The 21,325-nt window shown below is 40.3% G+C and overlaps 1 protein-coding gene and 1 pseudogene across 5 annotated transcripts in view; one reads left to right on the forward strand and one right to left on the reverse strand.

The window, feature by feature from the left end:
- LOC131370162 (NACHT, LRR and PYD domains-containing protein 12-like) overlaps positions 1-21,325 on the forward strand; it is a 404,348-nt gene that overhangs the window by 91,448 nt on the left and 291,575 nt on the right. The gene's annotated exons all lie outside the window — the stretch shown is intronic.
- The window catches only part of LOC131370169 (NACHT, LRR and PYD domains-containing protein 3-like), a 34,261-nt pseudogene continuing 15,709 nt past the window's right edge, over positions 2,774-21,325 (reverse strand).

Consider the following 21,325-nt stretch of genomic DNA (forward strand, 5'->3'; position numbering starts at 1 on the left):
ATGTTATCAGGATTTTTGTTAGCGAGTTTTTAAATCAGGAAATAAGGAGGAACTGAAAACTGTACAGAGAGAACTGAGAAAGAAGATCGGGGGAAAAAAACATGCTACAGGCGGAAGATAGAGGATCAACTGCAGCAGAATAATGTCAGTGGTGTGTTGAAGGGGCTCAAAACCATTACTGGTTGTAAGGGGACTGTTCCAATTTATTAGTTGCAGTTAGTGCAATATGAGTTATAAGTATAGTGATTGCTTTATTGTTTGTGATTGATGTTAACATTCAAAATAGTCAGGGCATACACCATGGCAAGACTAAGCGGAACAACAGGACACAAGGCATCAGCAAGGTCTTTTCCCAGGCACAGATTTTTAAAGCAGACTGGAGTTTCAAGATGTGCTGTTCATGATATTATGAAGAAGCACAAATAAACAGGTGATGTGAAGACCGTAGACGCAAGAGATTTGGTCAGGATTAATGGTGTCCTTCGTGCTGTGAAATCCAGGCAGATACTTAACCATCATTCAACACCATCAGGAAGGAGTCTGATTGGACCCTAATTTATTCTGCAGCAGGACAATGACCCCAAACATACAGCCAATGTTATAAAGAACTATCTTCAGCATAGAGAAGAACATGGAGTCCTGGAAGTGATGGTTTTCCACCACAGAGTCCTGTTCTCAACATTCAGTCTGTCTGAGATTACATGAAGAGAGAGAAGGATCTGAAACAGCGTACATCCACAGAAGATCTGTGATTAGTTCTCCACAATGTCTGGAACAACGTAGTTGCTGGGTTCCTTCAAAAACCGTGTTCAAGTTACAAGAAGAAATAATTTGTTAGATTCATTATGAAATGGACAGTTCAAATTGGTAGTTGATAGTTTTTATTAGTTTATTGTACACATGTAAATGATTCCACTACTGACATGACTAAAACAGATGAGAGAGGGAAGCAGGTAAAAGACAGATTGATACACAACAGAAAGAAGGAGTTTGTGTTTATATTCACTCATTCCCAGGTGAATCTCCTCATAAAGGTGCAGTCTAAAATTACTGACATAAACATAACCCAGTTTGGGTCAATTCTGAAATCCAGTACAATGTGGACTGATCCAGTCTGAGTTGTTTAATATCAGTGAGGTTGGGTTATGATGTTGACCCTGCATGCTGGAGTGATTTATTTTAATTTGAAAAGCATGTTTCTCTTCAGAAATAACTTCTCTAACAATATATTGTGTTTGTCATACATTTATTTCAGAATTTTATAATGAAATATTACATTTACATAGTTTATATATTTTGGAGAACAAAATGATTTTACTATAATTTGTTAGAATATTAATTTTACCAAACAAAAAATATATATTTTTGTATTTTATTTCTTTAAAATGTATTTGATGCATTTATGCAAGATATTTTAAATACCTAAATAAAATATAAGTTTAGTTATGTATCCTGTAAAATACCTATAACTATGCATGCATGTAAAAAGTGTAAATAATATAAATAAATAATAATGATAAACAAACAATAAATCACCCAAACACAGTAAATTCACAAACTACTGAAACTACATTATACTACAGTTTGTTATGAGCCATTAATCTGATTTGATTAGCAATTTTCCAAGAGTGCTGAATTTACTATGACAGTTCTGGGACATTAATTACCCAAAGGACAAAGTGATAAATGTGACATAGCAAGTCTCCTATAGGTTTCATCAGATAAACTCAGATAAACTCCTCGGACACACTCCTCAAATGAACTCCAATCCTAACAGGTGAAAATTCCACCAATGTCCTGAAACGCTTCTTGTCCATTTTATTTCTCTCTTCCACTGACTGGGTTCAGTTTGAGTTCATGTGGTTTTTCACCTGGTGTTCCAAATAATCCCTCAGGATTTTTATAGGATTGAGCTCCAGAGAATTTTATCCAGGGATCAGAGGTTGTTATACACTAAGTGTAGAATTGTGTACAGTCTGATTCACTGTGGACAATGAACACACACTTCTCACATCAGACAGAATGAATATGTTATAACTAAATGAGTGATGTGTTTATAAACATCTTCTCTATTCCCCAACATGCAGGAACACTGGAGTCTTCATCTCACACAGATATTCATTACAGCCTGAATATAAAGGAAAAAAGATGTGAATTAACCAGTACAAAGTGGACTGTGGTACTTCATGATCAACATCATGTAATCATCTCTGCTCCAAGAGAAACATCATCATCTCCTGTTTATAATTAATCATTCAACATTTCTTCATTCTTACTAACATCTGTGTTCTAACATTTAGCTAGAACAAATGAGAACTTCCACAAGTTCTAACAGGATAATGAGCAGATATTTACCCATCACATCACTGCTCTTATCCAATCACAGGAGCTTTTTTAAATAACGAACACTACTGTGTCATTTAGCTCTTGTTCTACATTTATATTAAAGTGCAGACTTTAAGAAGAAGCTGAGGTGAATTTTACAGGAATGACAGAAGACACAATGTTCATTTACAATCACTCTCATGCACTCATTTGGGACATTTTGTAGACTCTGTCTGAATCCCTGTTTTCTGTCTTCACATGAATTTTAAATCAACACACTTTACTGAACACAAAACACCATTAAAGACAATTGTTAGAAAAATTCAAATTAAAAAGTATATAGTGAAATACTGATTTTATTTCCTAAACTGGTGGTCTGATATTTATTGCAACGAGAAATGTACATACTAAAGATAATAAGGTTGAATTTCTACAAAATGGTCATTACTCACTCCAGTGTCTGTAGTTTGTAATGTTCATCATCCTTAAGATCAGAGAGACTCTTCACTCCTGAGTGTCCTATTTTATTATCAGACAGATTCAGTTCTCTCAGGTGTGAGGGGTTTGATCTCAGAGCTGAAGTCAGAGCAGCACAGCCTTCATCTGAGACACCACAACACCACAACCTGTAGAGAGACACAATGACACACTCTTCACTGGTTGTAGACAGGGATGTTTCTAGAGTTTGATCACTACTGAGGCACAGGCTCTCAAACATTTTACATAAATATAAAGAAAAAAATCTTTTGCGTAAACCAAAGCATTCAACCAATTCTTCTGGGAGTAGTTATTTATTCTTTAGTATTTAGTATTGAATTATTTATTTGTGTGTTTTCTATAATTATATTATTTAATCTGCTGCCATCTACCAGGATAATGAAGATGAAACGAGGGTGGACATTTCAGCAAGACAATGATCCCAAACACAAAGCCAAGAAAACTCTGAACTGGTTTCAGAGAAATTAAAGCTGCTATAATGGCCCAGCCAATCACCTGATTTGAATCCAATTGAAAATCTATGGAAAGAACTAAATCTTTGTCTTCCCAGAACCTTCAAGACTTGAAGACTGTTTGTGTGGAAGAATTGGCCAAAATCACAACTGAGCAATGCATGCAAACTAGTTTCTCCATACAGGAGGCATCTGGAACCTGTCATTACCAAAAAAGACTTTTGTACGAAGTATAAAATAAATCGTAGTAAGTGTGTTAAATACTTCCTGTGTCATTTCACATTATTACTATCTATTGTTGCATGGGTAGTTACTAGAGCTGCAGCAAATACTTGAGGAAATCAAGGAATTCGATTACAAAAAATACTTGAAACAAATTCTTTGCCTCGAGGATTTGTTTAATTACTATCACTTGCGTTGTTGAAACTGCTCCGCCCTGAGATCATTGTTCTGCATGGATCACAAAAACTTAAGCCACAAAAGCCATAGTTGGTGCTATGTTGGAGAGCAGAACAGTCCCAAAAAGGCAGAAAATATCCAAAGTTTGGGATCATTCAACTTAAAAAAGAAGAAAACACAGTACAATGTGTGTATTGTAAAGTAGAATTGGCGTACCACAACAGAACTTCATCTATGCTTCAGCATCTGAACAGAAAGCATCCACTTGTGGACAAGACCAGCTCACACAGCGGAGCCGACACAAGGTAACGTAATTGTTTGTCTTCTACTTGATATTCTCTGGTAACTTCAATGTTGATGTTAGCATTATTGCTAATTAAGATAAACACAGCAGCACTATTTAGAATGTATGTATTTGTTGTAGTGTAATGTTGCGAGTCAGGTCTAATGTTAAGTTGTGGAAACAAGTAAGCAAAGCACCAAATACGTTAACACCTTAACGCACACACGGACCACACACACACACACACACACACACACACACACTCAAAGCTTTACTCCTACATCAAAGAAGGCCTAGTGAATTGCAAGTACTGTACATGAAGACATTCATTCATTCATTCATTGTCTCCCGCTTATCCGTAGCTGGGTCGCGGTGGCAGCAGTCTAAGCAGGGATGCCCAGACTTCCTTCTCCCTAGCCACTTCCTCCAGCTCTTCCGGGGGAATTCCAAGGCATTCCCAGGTCAGCCGAGAGACATAGTCCCTCCAGTGTGTCCTGGGTCTTCCCCGGGGTCTCTTCCCGGTTGGGCATGCCCGGAACACCTCCCCTGGAAGACGTCCAGGAGGCATCCAAAACAGATGCCCAAGCCACCTCAACTGGCCCCTTTCGATGTAGAGGAGCAGCGGCTCTACTCCGAGCTCCTCCCGGGTGACAGAGCTCCTTACCCTATCTCTAAGGGAACGCCCCGCCACCTTACGAAGAAAACTCATTTCGGCCGCCTGTATCCAGGATCTTGTCCTTTCGGTCATGACCCAGAGCTCATGACCATAAGTAAGAGTAGGAACGTAGATTGACTGGTAAATTGAGAGCTTTGCCTTTCGGCTCAGCTCCTTCTTCACCACAACAGACCAGTACATAGACCGCATTGCTGCTGCCGCTGCACCAATCATCTTGTCAATCTCACGCTCCATCCTTCCCGCACTTGTAAACAAAACCCCGAGATACTTAAACTCCTCCACTTGAGGAAGGAACACCCCTCCAACCTGGAGGGGACAAACCACCTTTTTCCGGTCGAGAACCATGACATCTACTACATAAAGCCAGATACATTACTTTAAAGTGAGAAGGACTAGATTGCAGCATGACATTTTATGCATTATGTTAATTATTTTCTTTTTTCAGTAAATCACAGTGGCATATAGACAACTATGTTCGGACAGTGCCTTCATGCACAGTTGAAGAAGCTGCAGTGTTGGACAGCATTTTGAACATGCTCATTACAGATATGCACCCACTGTCCAGGGTGGAGGACATTGGATTCCGCAATATGATTTCTGCTTTCAATTCAAAGTACAACATTCCATCAAGAACCTACTTTACAAGTATGATGGAGAAAAAATACGACAAAATCCAAGAGGAACTGAAAAATGCTCTCAGGGAGACTGACAGTGTTGCCCTTACAGCAGACATTTGTGTGCCACAGAAGCTTATATTGGGTTGACATGCAACTTTTTGGGGGATGATTGGGGAATTAAGTCCCTCACCCTTACAACAATGCCTCTGGAAGAGAGGCACACAGCTGTAAACATTGCCAAGTGGTTTTAGCCGGCTACTGCCAAATTTCACATTCCCTTTGAAAAGGTAAAGGCAGTTGTCCATGACAATTGGGCCAATGTAGTGGCTGCAACAAAAATTTTGAAAGAGAATCATGGGTGGGCTTCTGTGAGATGTGCAGGGCACACCCTGAATTTGATTGTGCCGACCACACTTAAAACAACAAAACAATCAATAGTTGTGTGGGTGCTGCCAGATGTCTCATTGAACACTTTAAGAAGAGTGAACTGGCTTTTGCCAAACATAAACAAAAACAGCAACAAATGGGAGTGCCACAACTAATGCTGATACTAGATGTGAGTACTCAATGGAACAGCACCTTATCATATTCTGTCCAGGCTCAATGCACAAAGATGGCCTGTGACTGCAGCTCTTTCTGATCCTGAAGTCAATCCAAGGAGAAAACACCACTACCTGGACCTAGAGCTGACTCGGATACTTGAGCCATTTGAAGGAGCCACAGCATTTCTGAGTGGAGAAAAATATGTTACACTCTCTGCTCTTCCACAGCTGGTGCAAAACCTCAGGAAGTCAGTAAACAGTTTATCATTTGAAACTGCTACACTAAAGACATTACAGACAGATGTGGTCCAACAGATCACAAAAAGGTGCAAGGACCTGTTTGTATTTTCACCTGAAGATCCAAACACTATCCTGCTAGCTGCTGCATTGGATCCCAGGTTCAGAAAACTAAAATAAAAGTAAAATGTTTAAAGTTCAGAGCACAATTCAGACCATGGCACTGACCTTAAAAAAGGAAGCAAGTCAGTCCAATGCAAAAGAGAAGGAAGCCACCACCAGCCTAATGGAAGAGGACCCATCAACACATACCAAGGATGGATCATTACACAGTATTCTGGGATCATCATCAGTCCAACTCTAGTGATGAAGAGGATGAGGATGAGCAGAGCCAGGTGGTACAGAGAGAGTCTTACAGTACTTTGGAGAACATTTTCTTTCCAAGATAGATAATCCACTGTCAGGGTGGAAAGCAAATGCATCACGATATCCAACCTTGGCAAAGCTGGCAAAGTCATTTCTGAATATCCCAGCCATATCCAAACCCTCAGAAAGTTTATTCTCAGCTGCTGGGAATATTGCATCTATGTGTAGGGCAAGTCTCAGAAAAACCTAGCAAAACTAAGGCCAAATAGCCTTTACTTCCTCAGTTGTATTTCATAATTATATATGACACATGTTTCACAGTAGTTTGACATTACTGTATTGTTTATTGTTTTTGCAATGTCAGAACAGTTGGCAATTAAATGCACTACATGTGTAAGTTGCAATATATTGGCTTAGATCTGGTAGCCAATAAAAGTATTGGAGGTTTACAGACGTATGTTTTTCAGAAATAAAAGTGCATTGTTTTAACTGTCGTTTCTGTCATCGATTGCACAATAGTATTATTGTTTAAAAATTCAAATGTCTATTTCAACCGATTACTTGATTCCTTAAATACCTTTTTTATACCTTTTTATTTTTTAATATATATATATTACAGTGCGTAAAATAAAAAAGGATGAAAATTTTGTTTGCATATATATATATATATATATATGAAGAAAATAAAATGTGTTTATCTGCTATGACTTTGATAAAGATTAGATCATGATTTATCAATAATGTTTTTATATTTTGATCTTACCCCAGTTTCTCCAGTTTACAGTGAGGATTCTCCAGTAGAGCAGAGAGACTCTTCACTCCTGAGTCTCCTAGTTTATTCCTGGATAGTTCGAGTTCTCTCAGGTGTGAGGGGTTTGATGTCAGGGCTGAAGTCATAGCAGCACAGCCTTCATCTGAGATACCACACTCATACAACCTGTAGAGAGAGACATTCTACATTAAGAAATTTTTATCTTAAATCTTACTTATAGATACTCTTTATTCATCACAAAATCTGTAATCAAATGAGACCATTTAATGTATCTTAGTGAAAGAACTACTGAGGAAAACTGCATGGTTTTAAAACTGTTTGTTCAGTGAGCTGCTTTTGTAACACATCTGGCAACCCTGTTCATAGCAGCTGGACGTTGATGAACTGAACAAACATTCACTGACAGAATAAACACTTTTTCAGCTTTAAGGACAATAAAAAAACTAAATATTGGCCCCATAGCTTGCAATTATTGTGATCTCCTTTTCCCCTCACTGTTTGATGTTTTTTATTTACAAACCTAATTTGCTTTATCGTTGACCTATTCAGTCCTTTATTCTTATTTTAGTTTCCAAATTCTATTTTTTAAGATAATTTCAATTGCTTCTTTCAAACCCTCCAGCTCACACAGTGGATGCATTTTATGTCCCAGATGCAGTTTTTCTGATTAGTTATAATATTTTAGTAAATTTTGCAGTAATTTCACATTGCAGTCACATCAGAGTCTGTGAAAAATCATCAGTGTGCAGTGAAAAGAAACAATCTTCCTCCTCAGGACATTGATCATGAAGCTAAAACTTCTGCTTCAGTCTCATTATTAGAGAATGTGTCTTACTGTGGAGCAGGTCATGTGACTCTCAGAGAGATGATCTTACCTCAGTGTCTCCAGTTTACAGTGAGGATTCTCCAGTAGAGCAGAGAGACTCCTCACTCCTGAGTCTCCAAGAATATTACAGGACAGATCCAGTTCTCTCAGGTGTGAGGGGTTTGATCTCAGAGCTGAAGTCAGAGCAGCACAGCCTTCATCTGAGACATCACAATTATACAACCTGTGGAGAAACGAAATAGATCTACTTATAGCTAATGTTGTAAAATGTTATTTAGATCAGACCCAACTCACATCCATATTTTTCATTTGGTGCACATGACTCCAAGCCATAAAAGAAATATTATCAAAAAGACAAAATATATCTGCTCAGGATTGAGGATTTGTTCTTCACTTAATCTGTTGCCAAAAACTGTTGAAAGCAATTTATGAGAACTGCCCAACAGCAGCTAATGTCAGCTGTCCCCTGGCTAAGGATTCATTAAATACCTCTAGCAAAGTAAAAGACTTTTAAAAGAAAACCAGTAACCCATCAGTTCCAAATACTTTACCACATTCCATATTTTGAACGGCTCTTTCCAGTTTCTTATTAAGTTTAAAATTAGCCTTCTTGATACCTGAGGCAAATTTTAAAGGGATACTTTATCTACAGATTTTTCAAGCATGAATTCACTCATACAATTTTTCATAAAAAATAACTGCTCTTCTTTAAATATCAGAAGAGTCTGACAACAATACCCCCGCTCCTGAGTCTGAATAAACCTTTTCTGCCAATGACAGCTGTACAATTAATAATATTTTAAAAGAGATCATGATTTTTACCTGCCACAATTAATTAAACATAATCTTCTGCAATACTGATCTGTTAACAGGCAGAAATCATCAGTCCCAGAGTCCACAGGTAATAAACCAAATCACAAGTGACAATCACAAGTTTTTTTGTTTTTTTTTACCTCCTGACCTATCACACTCTCTTTGTAAGTTAACAATCGGTGTTTTGTTTTCAAGCACTTTAAATATGGTGCTGCAGAAGCTCATAGCTCCATGCGTACAGTACAGCAGCAACAGAGCAGTATTAAAGCATCCAATTATTTTGTCATGCCAATGGAAAAATGTTGGGAAATTTCTAAAAAGCTACTGAACAAGTCTTACAACATCTATAACAACCAGGAATTAAGTGTAGCTTGTGAGATAAAGTCATGTAACCTGGATTGTGAGGGGGACCCACTAAATAGGTGGAAGTGTCTGTGAAGATTCTCAGTCATGCAGGTGTGGTTATCTGGAAGAGGCATCATGTCAACTGGAGTATTTTGTTAAAACTCATCTGAGCAGCTTCTTCAGTCTAAGGGAAGCAGGATTCCACAAATTTATATCCTCCAGGTTTAAGGATCTTTCCCTCCCTGAACAGCCTTGTTAAGGAAGCAGGAAAAGGTGAGAGTGGAGAGACACATTAGGAGTAATGGTGTGTTGTTATGATGTAATGACCCCAAAGAAAGGAAAGTACTGAGAGGGTGTATTGAAGAATTGGGGTAATGATCAGAGAATGTAAGAGTGAATGGGGGTTTTGGGTGTGGCTTTTCTGGTGGACCTGTGAAGATGTCTTGACCTTCTTGAGGATGGTTGAAAGAGTAGCATGAAAAATAGGAGACAGGTTGTGCCTAGGACCTCCACCTCTATTAAGAGAAGAAGTTTCAACCTGTACATAGATGTACAGATGTATAGATGTACCTTCACTCCTCTATCAATCCATCTGTCTTCTCTGTCCAGCTTCACCATTAACACCTTGCAACTCAAGATAGGCCACCTTCACCAAAACCTCTCTAGAACCCCATTCATTCTTGGACAGGATGGCTTGGCTATTTGTCCAGAATACCCAGAAACTGTCAAAACACTGTAAAGAGAAACAAAGCAATAAAAAAATACCCTTCTCTCCCCCAGTCAGAATACAGTGGAACATACAGACAGGAAACTTACCCAGAAAGAGTAGGAGTTCTTTGTCAAAGGTTTTTAACTGCCACTGGAGCCGGCACAGTCTCTGTATGCCTTGGGATGGGTAGAAGAAGGGAAACAAGTGGAACAGAATTAGTGTAGCTGCTGTTCATAATATTAGCAGCACTAGATGATAATCTGCATTTAATCAGATGTACTGGAGTACAAGGTTATTGGATGTGTTAGATGTATGCCAGGCTAAAGAGATAAGTCTTTAGTCTACGTTTAAACTGGGAGACTGTGTCTGAGCCCCAAACACTGTCAGGAAGGCTATTCCAAAGCTTAGGAGCTAAATACGAAAATGCTCTACCCCCTTTTGTGGACTTTGATATTCTGGGAACTACCAGAAGTCCAGAGTTTTGAGATCTTAAGGAGCATGGTGGATTGTAACGTGTTAGAAGCCTGGCTAGATACGTGGGAGCTAAACCAATTAGAGCCTTGAATGTAAGTAGTGCTAATTTATAGTCAATTCTAAGTTTAACAGGTAGCCAGTGCAGGGATGATAATATTGGGGTTATATGATCATATTTTCTTGATCTGGTAAGAACTCTGGCGGCTGCGTTCTGGACTAACTGTAGCTTGTTTATTGAAGATGCAGGACAACCAACTAGCAATGCATTACAGTAGTCCAGTTTGGAGGTCATGAATGCATGAACTAACTTTTCTGCATCAGATACAGATAAAATGTTCCTAAGCTTGGCAATATTTCTAAGATGGAAGAAGGCTGTTTTTGTAATATTGGAAATATGATTTTCAAAGGAGTATCAAAAGAAGATTTTCAAAGTTGCTGTCTAATATTATGCCCAGGTGTTTCACTGTTGAGCTAGTAGTAATAGTACATCCTTCTATATGCAAGCTGAATTGTGAGAGCTTCTGTGTACTGGTTTTTGGACCAATAAGTAATATCTCTATCTTATCAGAATTTAGCAGTGGTGGACCGTCAGGGTCAGCAAGGCCTTCTCTGCTGGCCTAAACAGCAGTGATCTGAATCACTGACTTGCATTTTAATATATTTAAAATATTTTTACATGAATGTGTATTAAATTATTCCCAATAGTCTATTATCTACATGTCATAGCTTTTCTCTCAGTTGCACTGCTTCCAGTAGTGTATATTTATGATAAGAGTATTTATCCAATCATATTTCAGCCAGTGGCTGACATCATGTGTTCCCAGAGTGAAAATCTGACTTAAGACCTTCAGAATTAATAGTGCAGGCACCCATAGCTTAAAATAAGTGGCAATGGAATTGTTACCATAACCAATCAGATTTCGAGTTGGCATCACTGGGGCCATCTAGCAGGCATATGATTACGTCAGCATTTTCCCGTCCTTTGATTGGATAATTGGAGTAGTCAGAGGCAGTGACCCGCCCATATACAGTGTTTCTATATTCACTGCGTCTCATTTTGGATGCTGCGTCCTCCGGAGATTGCAGTTTGCTGCATACGGCATCAAGAATATCTTTTTTGAGAAAAGTAACCATAAACTTTCTGAAGCAGAAGAGAAGGAAAGCAGGCCCAGATGGTGTCACACCAGCCTGTCTGAGAACCTTTGCTGATCAGCTGGCCTTCATCTTTTCACAGATCTTCAATAGATCACTGGAGCTGTGTGAAGTCCCTGCCTGATTCAAACATTCCAACATCATCCCCGTCTCAAAGAAACCCAAGATAACAGGATTTAATGACTACAGACCTGTTGCTTTAATGTTTGTGGTCATAAAGTCATTTGAAAGACTGGTGTTGGCTTATCTGTAGAACATCACTGGACCCTTACTGGCTCCCCTGCAGTTTGCTTACCGAGCAAACAGGTCTGTGGATGCTGCAGTCAACATGGGACTGCACTTCATCCTACAGCATCTGGATAAACCAGGGACTTATGTGAGGCTCCTGTTTGTGGACTTCAGTTCAGCCTTCAACACTATCATCCCAACACTCCTCCGGACCACACTGACCCAGCTCTCTGTTTCTAGCTCTATCTGTCAGTGGATCACCAGCTTTCTGACAGATAGGCAACAGCTAATGAAACTGGGAAGACCATATCAAATGACCCCCCAGGGTCCTCTCTTCACTGCCCTATGCACAAATGACTGCACCTCTACTGATCCACCTGTCATGCTCCTGAAGTTTGCGGACAACACTACAGGATGGTGATAAGTCTGCTTATAGGCAAGAGGTTGAATAGCTGTCTGTCTGGCGTAGTCTCAACAACCTGGAGCTCAAGATGCTCAAAACAGTGGAGATAATAGTGGACTTCAGGAGGAACACTCCTGCACTCCCCCCACTCACCATCATGAACAGCACTGCAAGAACAGTGGAGTAATTCAGGTTCCTGGGCACCACCATGTCTAAGGACCTGAAGTGGGACACATATTATATATATTATATGTATATTATATTATTTATATATATATATATATATTTGTTTTTCTGTCAAAAGTATATGTGCAAATGAACAACATAGTTTTCAATGATTTTTTTCACAGCTTTGGGGTGAACGATAATACAATATATGACTGTTCAAATTAAAATGCAAAATTTGATAACAAAGCTGAAATGGGTGAATTTCATTCAGTACATGCATATATTATGCATTTCATTACTGACATTGTGTATTATCTGAGCCTAGGTTTAGTGAGAATTTTCTTCAAGCAATCCCAATCCCTTCAGTCCTACACACTTTTGCTTTACCAATGTACTGTAATACATTTGGGAAGTGTTCCCATATATCAGAACATACAGTATTGAGCATGGCCTGTAATCTCCTCATAAACACACTTATTGATTGTGTTCTCATCTTCAGCTCTGTGAAACTATATGACTGTATTTCTGTGTTTACTCATAGAAATTCTTTATTTATCACAAAATCTGAAAACATAAGAGACCATTTTAGGGCCTTAGTAAAATAAAGCAGTTGAGGAGAACTGCATGGTTTTAATAATGTTTGTTCATTGAGTTGTTTCTGTAGCAAATATTTGTCATCTCTGTTTATAGCAGCTACTCGGAGATGTACTGAACAAACATTTACAGTTAGATTAAACAATCAGCTTCAGGAACAATAACAGAATGGTGTGACTTGCAATCTTTGTAAGCTTCTTTTGCTCATTTTTAATGATTTTATTAAAGAATCTACCACCAAATCTTTCACCAAATTATTATTTTTTTTTAGATCATTCCATTTCATTGCTGCTTTTCAAACCTGCAGCTCACATGGTGTATTTAGTTTGTGTCACAGATGCATTTTGTGTAACTAGTTACTGTTTTAGTTTTATTTGACAGTAAATTCAGACACACCTTACCTCAGTGTCTCTACCTCAGACACCTTCTTACCTCAGTGTCTCCAGTTTACAGTGAGGATTCTCCATTACAGCAGAGAGACTCTTCACTCCTGAGTCCCCCAGTTTATTCCAGGACAAATCCAGTTCTCTCAGACATGAGGGGTTTGATCTCAGAGCTAAAATCAGAGCATCACAGCCTTCATCTGGAATACCACAACCATACAACCTGTAGAAAGACACAATGACACACTTTACAACAAATGATTTTGTTTGTTTTGTTTGTTGGTCCAGAGGACGCAGCATCCGGAATGAGATGCAGCAAATATAGAAACAAAGTATATGGGCGGGTCACTGCCTCTGACTACTCCGATTATCCAGTCAAAGGACGGGAAATTGCTGACATAATCATATGCCTGCTAGATGGCCCCAGTGATGCCAACTTGAAATCTGATTGATTAAGGTAACAATTTCATTGCCACTTATTTTAAGCTATGGGTGCCTGCACTAATGAGTCTGAAGGCCTTAAGGAAGATTTTCACTCTGGCAACACATGATGTCAGCCACTGGCTGAAATATGATTGGATAAATACTCTTATCATAAATATACACTACTGGAATCAACGCAAAATATAATAAATATATTAAAATGCAAGTCAGTGATTCAGATCACTGCTGATTAGGCCAGCAGAGAAGGCCTTGCTGGCCCTGATGGTCCACCACTGGTGCAAAGTATTGACAGTTCACTTTACCAAGCTGTTCATTGGTTCCTGTGAGGATTGTCTCCTGTGTATGAGCTTTTTCTGTTTCCCCGGTTTTCTCTTTCTGTTTGGATTGTTTATTTTGTATTTGTTTGCCATGTTGACTACTCTATTGCTACTTGAACTCTTCCTGTTTACTGACCATGTTTTCTGCTCATTTCCTTTGGATCTGTTTGCCACGCTGACTGCTTTTCTGGTTTATTGACTCGCTGCTTGTTTTTCAACCACATTTTTGGATTACAGCTATGGATGTTTTTGTATGTGTGTTTTTGAATAAAGCTCCACAAATGGATTCTACACCTTCCGCCTCTGAGGGTTCCTTACAGAATACTTTGCCTCTCTTGAATCTCCCCACTTCAGGCTATTATCGCCCAACAGGGAGAAGCATTGGCGGCCTACCAAGAGCAAAAATGCATTTGCTACAGGCCAGGAGGATACACCAGGAAGCCCTGGACTCATGCGACTGGGCAATACCAGAGTCCCTCTAAAAGAGCGCCAGCACCGACTACAGCTCCAATTGTGTTTCTACTGTGGTAGACCTGGATATTGCCGCATTTCCTGCCCTGAGAAACTAGGACCACACTCTCTAAAGGTGAACAATGTATTTTCAGCCTGTTGTTACCTGTACAACTGTGTTATGCTAACAAGGTGCATCATCTTTTAGCCTTAGTTGACTCAGGCTCTGGCAATAATTTGATCAGATTGTCTCATCGCTCTTCAGGTTAGACTTTAGGTCAAATCAAAGAGTTTGTACTCTTTGTAATATCATTTCCTTCCAACCCCATTATCTTGAGGTTCTTATGACTCCAACCGGGTTTCCTGGAAAGATAAGAAACTAACTTAATGGGCATCATACTGTCTCAACCACTGCTTCAAGGGAAATATCAACCACCCTTTCCGCAAAACCTCCATTTAAAGCCCAAAAATCACAACAATAGTTCATATTCCTAAGGATTTCCACAACCTGCAGAAAATGTTCAGCAAAGCTGCAAACATGATGATGTGATTTGAGCTGTACATTGCTAAACAATCATGAGTCCGCAGAGTGAACAGCAGTGGACTGAGCACACAGCCTTAAAGGGCCCCAGTGCTCAGTGTAGTGGTACTGTAGATGCTTTTCCCAATCTAGACTGACTGAGGTCTCCCAGTCAGGAAGTTCAAGATCCAGTTGCAAAGGGAGGTCTTCAGGCCCAGCAGGCTCAGCTTCTCAGTCAGGTGCTGAGAGATGATTGTGTTGAATGCTGAACTGAACTCTATGAACAGCATTTGTACATGTGACCTTTCTGTCTAGGTGTGTGGGGGCCAGATTGAGAGTAATGGCAATGGCATCAACCATGGAGCATTTTTGATGATACACAAACTGCAGTGGGTCCAGTGAAGGTGGCAGAAGGGTCTTGATATGCTTCATGATGATCTTCTCGAAGCACTTCAATGCAATGGGTGTGAGTGTGACAGGATGGACGTCATTGAGACAAGACACTCAGACTTCTTGGGCACAGGGACGATGGTACTGGTCTTAGGGCTCGTTGGAACCATGGTGCTACTTAAGGAAATGTCAGTTGATCTGCTAGCTGCTCTGCACATTTTCTGAGCACTCTGCCAGCAATGTTGTCTGGACCAGCTGACTTCCATAGGTTACCTCTGAGTGAAGTTCTCCTGACATCAGCTGTGGTTAGACAGAGCACCTGGTCATAGGGAGAAGTGATGGTCTTACTCACAGCCACATTGTTCTGCACCTAAAACCGAGTGTAGAGGTTACTTTGTGCATCTGGAATGGAGGCTTTACTGTTACAGGTAGGTGAAGTTAATCTGCAGTTAATGATCACCTGGATGCCCTGCCAGGTGTCACCATTGTCACAGAAGTAGCTGTGGATTCTATGGACGGATTCTCTGATGGCTCAGGATAGTTTGGCCCTTGCTGCTTTTTGGGCATCTTGTCCTGAAGGTGGAGTCTATGAACTTCTTGCAAATTAGCATAACAGAAATGTGGTCAGAGTAGCCGACGTGGGGGTGGGGCTCTGCATGTTACGCGCCAGGGATGTTAGTGTAAACAAGCTCCAGTATGATCATCCCTCTCATTGCAAAGTCCACATGCTGATGGAATTTAGGCAGCACTGATTTGAGATTTTCATGGTTGAAATCTCTGGCAATGATAAAGAGTCTATTGGGGGAGTATTCTGCAAATCGCTATTGGCCCCATAGAGTTCACAAAGTGCCTTTAACATTAGTGCTGGGGGAATTTACACTCAGACAAAGAAAACAGTGTTAAATACTCATAGTAAATAAAATGGCCTGCATCTACCAGTCCCAATCCCCACAAAAGATTATCAGTAACTAGAGACAAGCACAGGGTTCTTGCACCCTTCCGGGTTGATGTAAACACACACATCACCACCGCAATCCTTTCTGCACAATGCTTCGTTTCTGTCAGCACAAAATGAGGTGAGCCTGTCCAGTACAATGGAAAGCTGTTGCTCAGCCCTGTCTCTGTTTTCAGCAGTGTCTAAACTCTTGCCGTGTGGTCCGCTGAAATCAGATGTAGACCAGTTTACTGTCCATGGAGCAAATTTGAGGTCACTTTAGGTTTACTGTAACAAACATTTCTCTTTGAATAATCATTTACATATCCCAGCTCTCACCACCAAATGGGGATCAAGGCAAATGGTTATCAGGAACTGTGAACCAGCTCACAGTTGGGGGTTGACTCAGAGAATTACAAATGTTGTTGTATAGCGCCTTTTACAATGAACATTGTCTCAAAGCAGCTTTACAAAAGAAGAAAACAGAGAAAGGGAAGGGGAAAATGAAAAATAATAATAAAAAATAAAAAAAAATAACTAATTAACTAGAAATAAGAATAAATTATTAAATTCTATAATTAGACTATTTTATCCTATTTTATCCCTAATGAGCAAGCCTGTGGCAACTGTGGCAAGGAAAAACTCCCTGGGATGGAAAGGAAGAAACCTTGAGAGGAACCAGGCTCAGAAGGGAACCCATCCTCATTTGGGTGACACTAAACAGAAAATAATGTAACTGTAGCTAATTAATGTCCTTTCTACAACAGCAATCAATGACCCATGAGGAACTATTAGGTCATTGTAGTTTCTAAGGTCATTATAAACACTAGTTCTTTGCTGTCATGGGCTGACAGATGAAATGGCATATCTGTGATGGTGTGAAAGTCCCCAAGTCTCCTGGTCCACACAGATCCATCCACAGCATCAGTGGGCACCATCAAGTGGCAAGACTCCAACCAGGGGTAGGGCAGCGGTCGCACTGGAAACTGGCAAACACTGGGAGCTCAGGAGTGGGGTGTATAGCTCAACAGAGAAGGTAGAGAGAGAAAGAGAAAGATATTAAGTTTTTGATCATGTGATGCTTAAAGACAATGTAGAATTATGTGTAAAGTGCAGGCAGGGACTCATAACTAAAAGGGAGAACCAAAAGGTCACAGACATGAAGGCTTCCCGGGACATAAAGCATCCAACCACTTCACAGTCAGCAAACCTGAACGACTTGTGAGGGTGGTAAAATGACAGCATCCAACACATCCCAGTATACCAAATACTCTATGACCATGAACCTTCCAGATCTGCTCCTTTACCTAAGAAAACTATACATTAAAAGCTCGACTAAACAAATGTGTCTTCAGCCTAGACTTAAACATTGAGACTGTGTCTGAATCCTGAACACTAATTGGAAGGCTGTTCCATAACTTTGGGGCTTTGAAAGAGAAAGCTCTGCCCCCTGCTGTAGCCTTTGCTACTTGAGGTACTACCAAGTAACCAGCACCCTTTGATCGGAGTAGGCGTGGCAGATCATAAAAGACTAAAAGATCGCTCAGGTACTGTGGCACGAGACCATTTACTGCTTTATAGATTAGTAACAGTATTTTATAATCAATGCGAAATTTGACTGGGAGCCAATGTAGTGTGGTTAAAACAGGAGTGATGTGCTCATATCTTCTGGTTCTAGTTAGGATTCTAGCTGCTGCATTCTGGACTAACTGGAGCTTGTTTCTGCTCCTACTGGAACATCCAGACAGTAAGACATTACAATAATCCAACCTAGAGGTAACAAAAGCATGAACTAATTTTTGCATCTTTTTGCATCTGCATCATGAAGCGACAACATATTTCTTATCTTAGCAATATTCCTAAGATGGAAGAAGGCTACCCGAGTGATATTATCTACATGAGCTTCGAATGAAAGACCAGAATCAATAATCACACCAAGATCTTTTACTGCTGGACAAGATGAAACCAAAAGACCATCCACCATTACTCTGTAATCAGAAAGCTCACTTCTAACTGCCTGTGGTCCTAGTACAAGCACCTCTGTCTTGTCTGAATTAAGCAGGAGGAAGTTAGTGGCCATCCAATGTCTAATGTCCTTTACACATTCTTCTATCTTAATAAGCTGGTGTCTCTCATCTGACTTCGCTGAAACATATAGCTGTGTGTCATCTGCATAACAGTGGAAGCTAATACCATGTTTACAAATAATTGCACCAAGTGGTAACATATATAGGAAGAGAAGCAGTGGGCCTAAGACAGAACCTTGTGGAACACCGAACATAACCTTGGTGTGCATGGAGAAGTCACCATCTAGATCTACAAACTGATAACGGTCAGTCAAATAAGACCTGAGCCAGGAGAGGGCTGTTCCTTTAACACCAACAACATGTTCTAGTCTATCAAGTAGAACAGTGTGGTCAATGGTGTCAAAAGCTGCACTAAGTTCGAGTAACACCAGTAAGGAGACACAACCCTGATCAGAAGCCAGTAACAGGTCATTGACCACTTTAACCAGTGCTGTCTCTGTGCTATGATGAGGCCTAAATCCTGACTGATACATTTCATAAATGTTATTTCTATGCAGGTCTGAACATAACTGCTGTGCTACAGCCTTTTCTAGGATCTTGGAGATAAAGGGCAGGTTTGATATCGGTCTATAGTTAGACAGCTGACAGGGGTCGAGGTCCAGTTTTTTAATCAAGGGTTTGATAACTGCTAGCTTAAAAGATTTAGGCACATAGCCAGTGCTTAGAGAAGAATTAATTACTTTTAGAAGGGGTTCAGTAGCTACTGGTAATATCTGTTTAAAGAAAGATGTGGGTAAAGGATCTAGGATGCAGGTAGAAGATTTTGAAGAAAAAATTAGTGAAATTAGATCAGGCTCTTGAAATGGAGTGAAGCACTCTAAGCTCTGATCAGAAATAGCTACAGTATATTGCCAAAAGTATTCACTCACCTGCCTTGACTCACATATGAACTTAAGTGACACCCCATTCCTAATCCATAGGGTTCAATATGACGTCGGTCCACCCTTTGCAGCTATAACAGCTTCAACTCTTCTAGGAAGGCTGTCCACAAGGTTTAGGAGTGTGTTTATGGGAATTTTTGACCATTCCTCCAGAAGCACATTTGTGAGGTCACACACTGATGTTGGACGAGAAGGCCTGGCTCTCAGTCTCGGCTCTAATTCATCCCAAAGGTGTTCTATCGGGCTGAGGTCAGGACTCTGTGCAGGCCAGTCAAGTTCATCCACACCAGACTCTGTCATCCATATCTTTATGGACCTTGCTTTGTGCACTGGTGCACAGTCATGTTGGAAGAGGAAGGGGCCAGCTCCAAACTGTTCCCACAAAGTTGAGAGCATGGAATTGTCCAAAATGTCTTGGTATGCTGAAGCATTCAGAGTTCCTTTCACTGGAACTAAGGGGCCAAGCCCAGCTCCTGAAAAACAACCCCACACCATAATCCCCCCTCCACCAAACTTTACACTTGGCACAATGCAGTCAGACAAGTACCGTTCTCCTGGCAACCGCCAAACCCAGACCTGTCCATCAGATTGCCAGATGGAGAAGCACGATTGGTCACTCCAGAGAACGCGTCTCCACTGCTCTAGAGTCCAGTGGCGGCGTGCTTTACACCACTGCATCCGACGCTTTGCATTGCACTTGGTGATGTATGGCTTGGATGCAGCTGCTCGGCCATGGAAACCCATTCCATGAAGCTCTCTGCGCACTGTTCTTGAGCTAATCTGAAGGCCACATGAAGTTTGGAGGTCTGTAGCGATTGACTCTGCAGAAAGTTGGCGACCTCTTCGCACTATGCGCCTCAGCATCCGCTGACCCCGCTCCGTCAGTTTACGTGGCCTACCACTTCGTGGCTGAGTTGCTGTCGTTCCCAAACACTTCCACGTTCTTATAATACAGCTGACAGTTGACTGTGGAATATTTAGGAGCGAGGAAATTTCACGACTGGATTTGTTGCACAGGTGGCATCCTATCACAGTTCCACGCTGGAATTCACTGAGCTCCTGAGAGCGACCCATTCTTTCACAAATGTTTGTAAAAACAGTCTGCATGCCTAGGTGCTTGATTTTATACACCTGTGGCCATGGAAGTGATTGGAACACCTGATTCTGATTATTTGGATGGGTGAGCGAATACTTTTGGCAATATAGTGTATATTATCTAAAGGATTATCTATCAAATAATATGTTTTTAAATTAATAGTCTGAATTTTTTGCCTGATATTGTCAATTTTTTCATTGAAAAAATTCATGAAATCATTGCTGCTAAATGTAGATGGTGTGCGCTTTTCTACAGTGGTTTTCCTCCTAGTTAGTTTTGCTACAGTGCTAAATAAAAATTTTGGATTGTTTTTGTTATCTTCGATTAGGGCAGAGAGATACGCTGATCTAGCAGCACTAAGAGAAATTTTGTATCTCAGAAGGCTTTCCTTCCATGCAATCTGGAATACTGCTAATTTAGTTTGACACCATTTACGCTCTAGTTTCCTAGCTGATTGTTTTAAAGCTCGTGTGTGGTTGTTGTACCAGGGTGCTAGTTTCTTCTCTTTAATTTTTTTCCTTTTAAGTGGAGCTACAGTGTCTAGGGTGTTCCGAAATAACGACTCCAAGTAATCAGTCGCCTGGTCAAGTTCTGTGGGGTCAGAAGGTGAACCAATCATGTGTGATAATTCTGGGAGATCGGTAAATCTCTCTGCGGTAGCAGACGTAAATATACGCTTCATACGGTAATGTGGCAAGTTGCGCATCTCGTGACTAAGACGCATTCTAAATGAAACTAGATAATGATCTGAGATAGCTTCCGACTGTGGAAGAGTGACTGTGTTTTCTATATTTAATCCGAATGTAAAAATGAGATCCAGAGTGTGACCTCCATTATGAGTGGGTCCTATTACATTTTGATTAACACCTAATGAATCTAAGATGGACACAACTGCTGTTCTCAGAGGGTCTTCTGGCTTATCAAAATGAATGTTGAAGTCTCCT

This window comes from Hemibagrus wyckioides, linkage group LG19 (genome assembly GCF_019097595.1).
Source record: "Hemibagrus wyckioides isolate EC202008001 linkage group LG19, SWU_Hwy_1.0, whole genome shotgun sequence".
NCBI lineage: Eukaryota > Metazoa > Chordata > Actinopteri > Siluriformes > Bagridae > Hemibagrus > Hemibagrus wyckioides.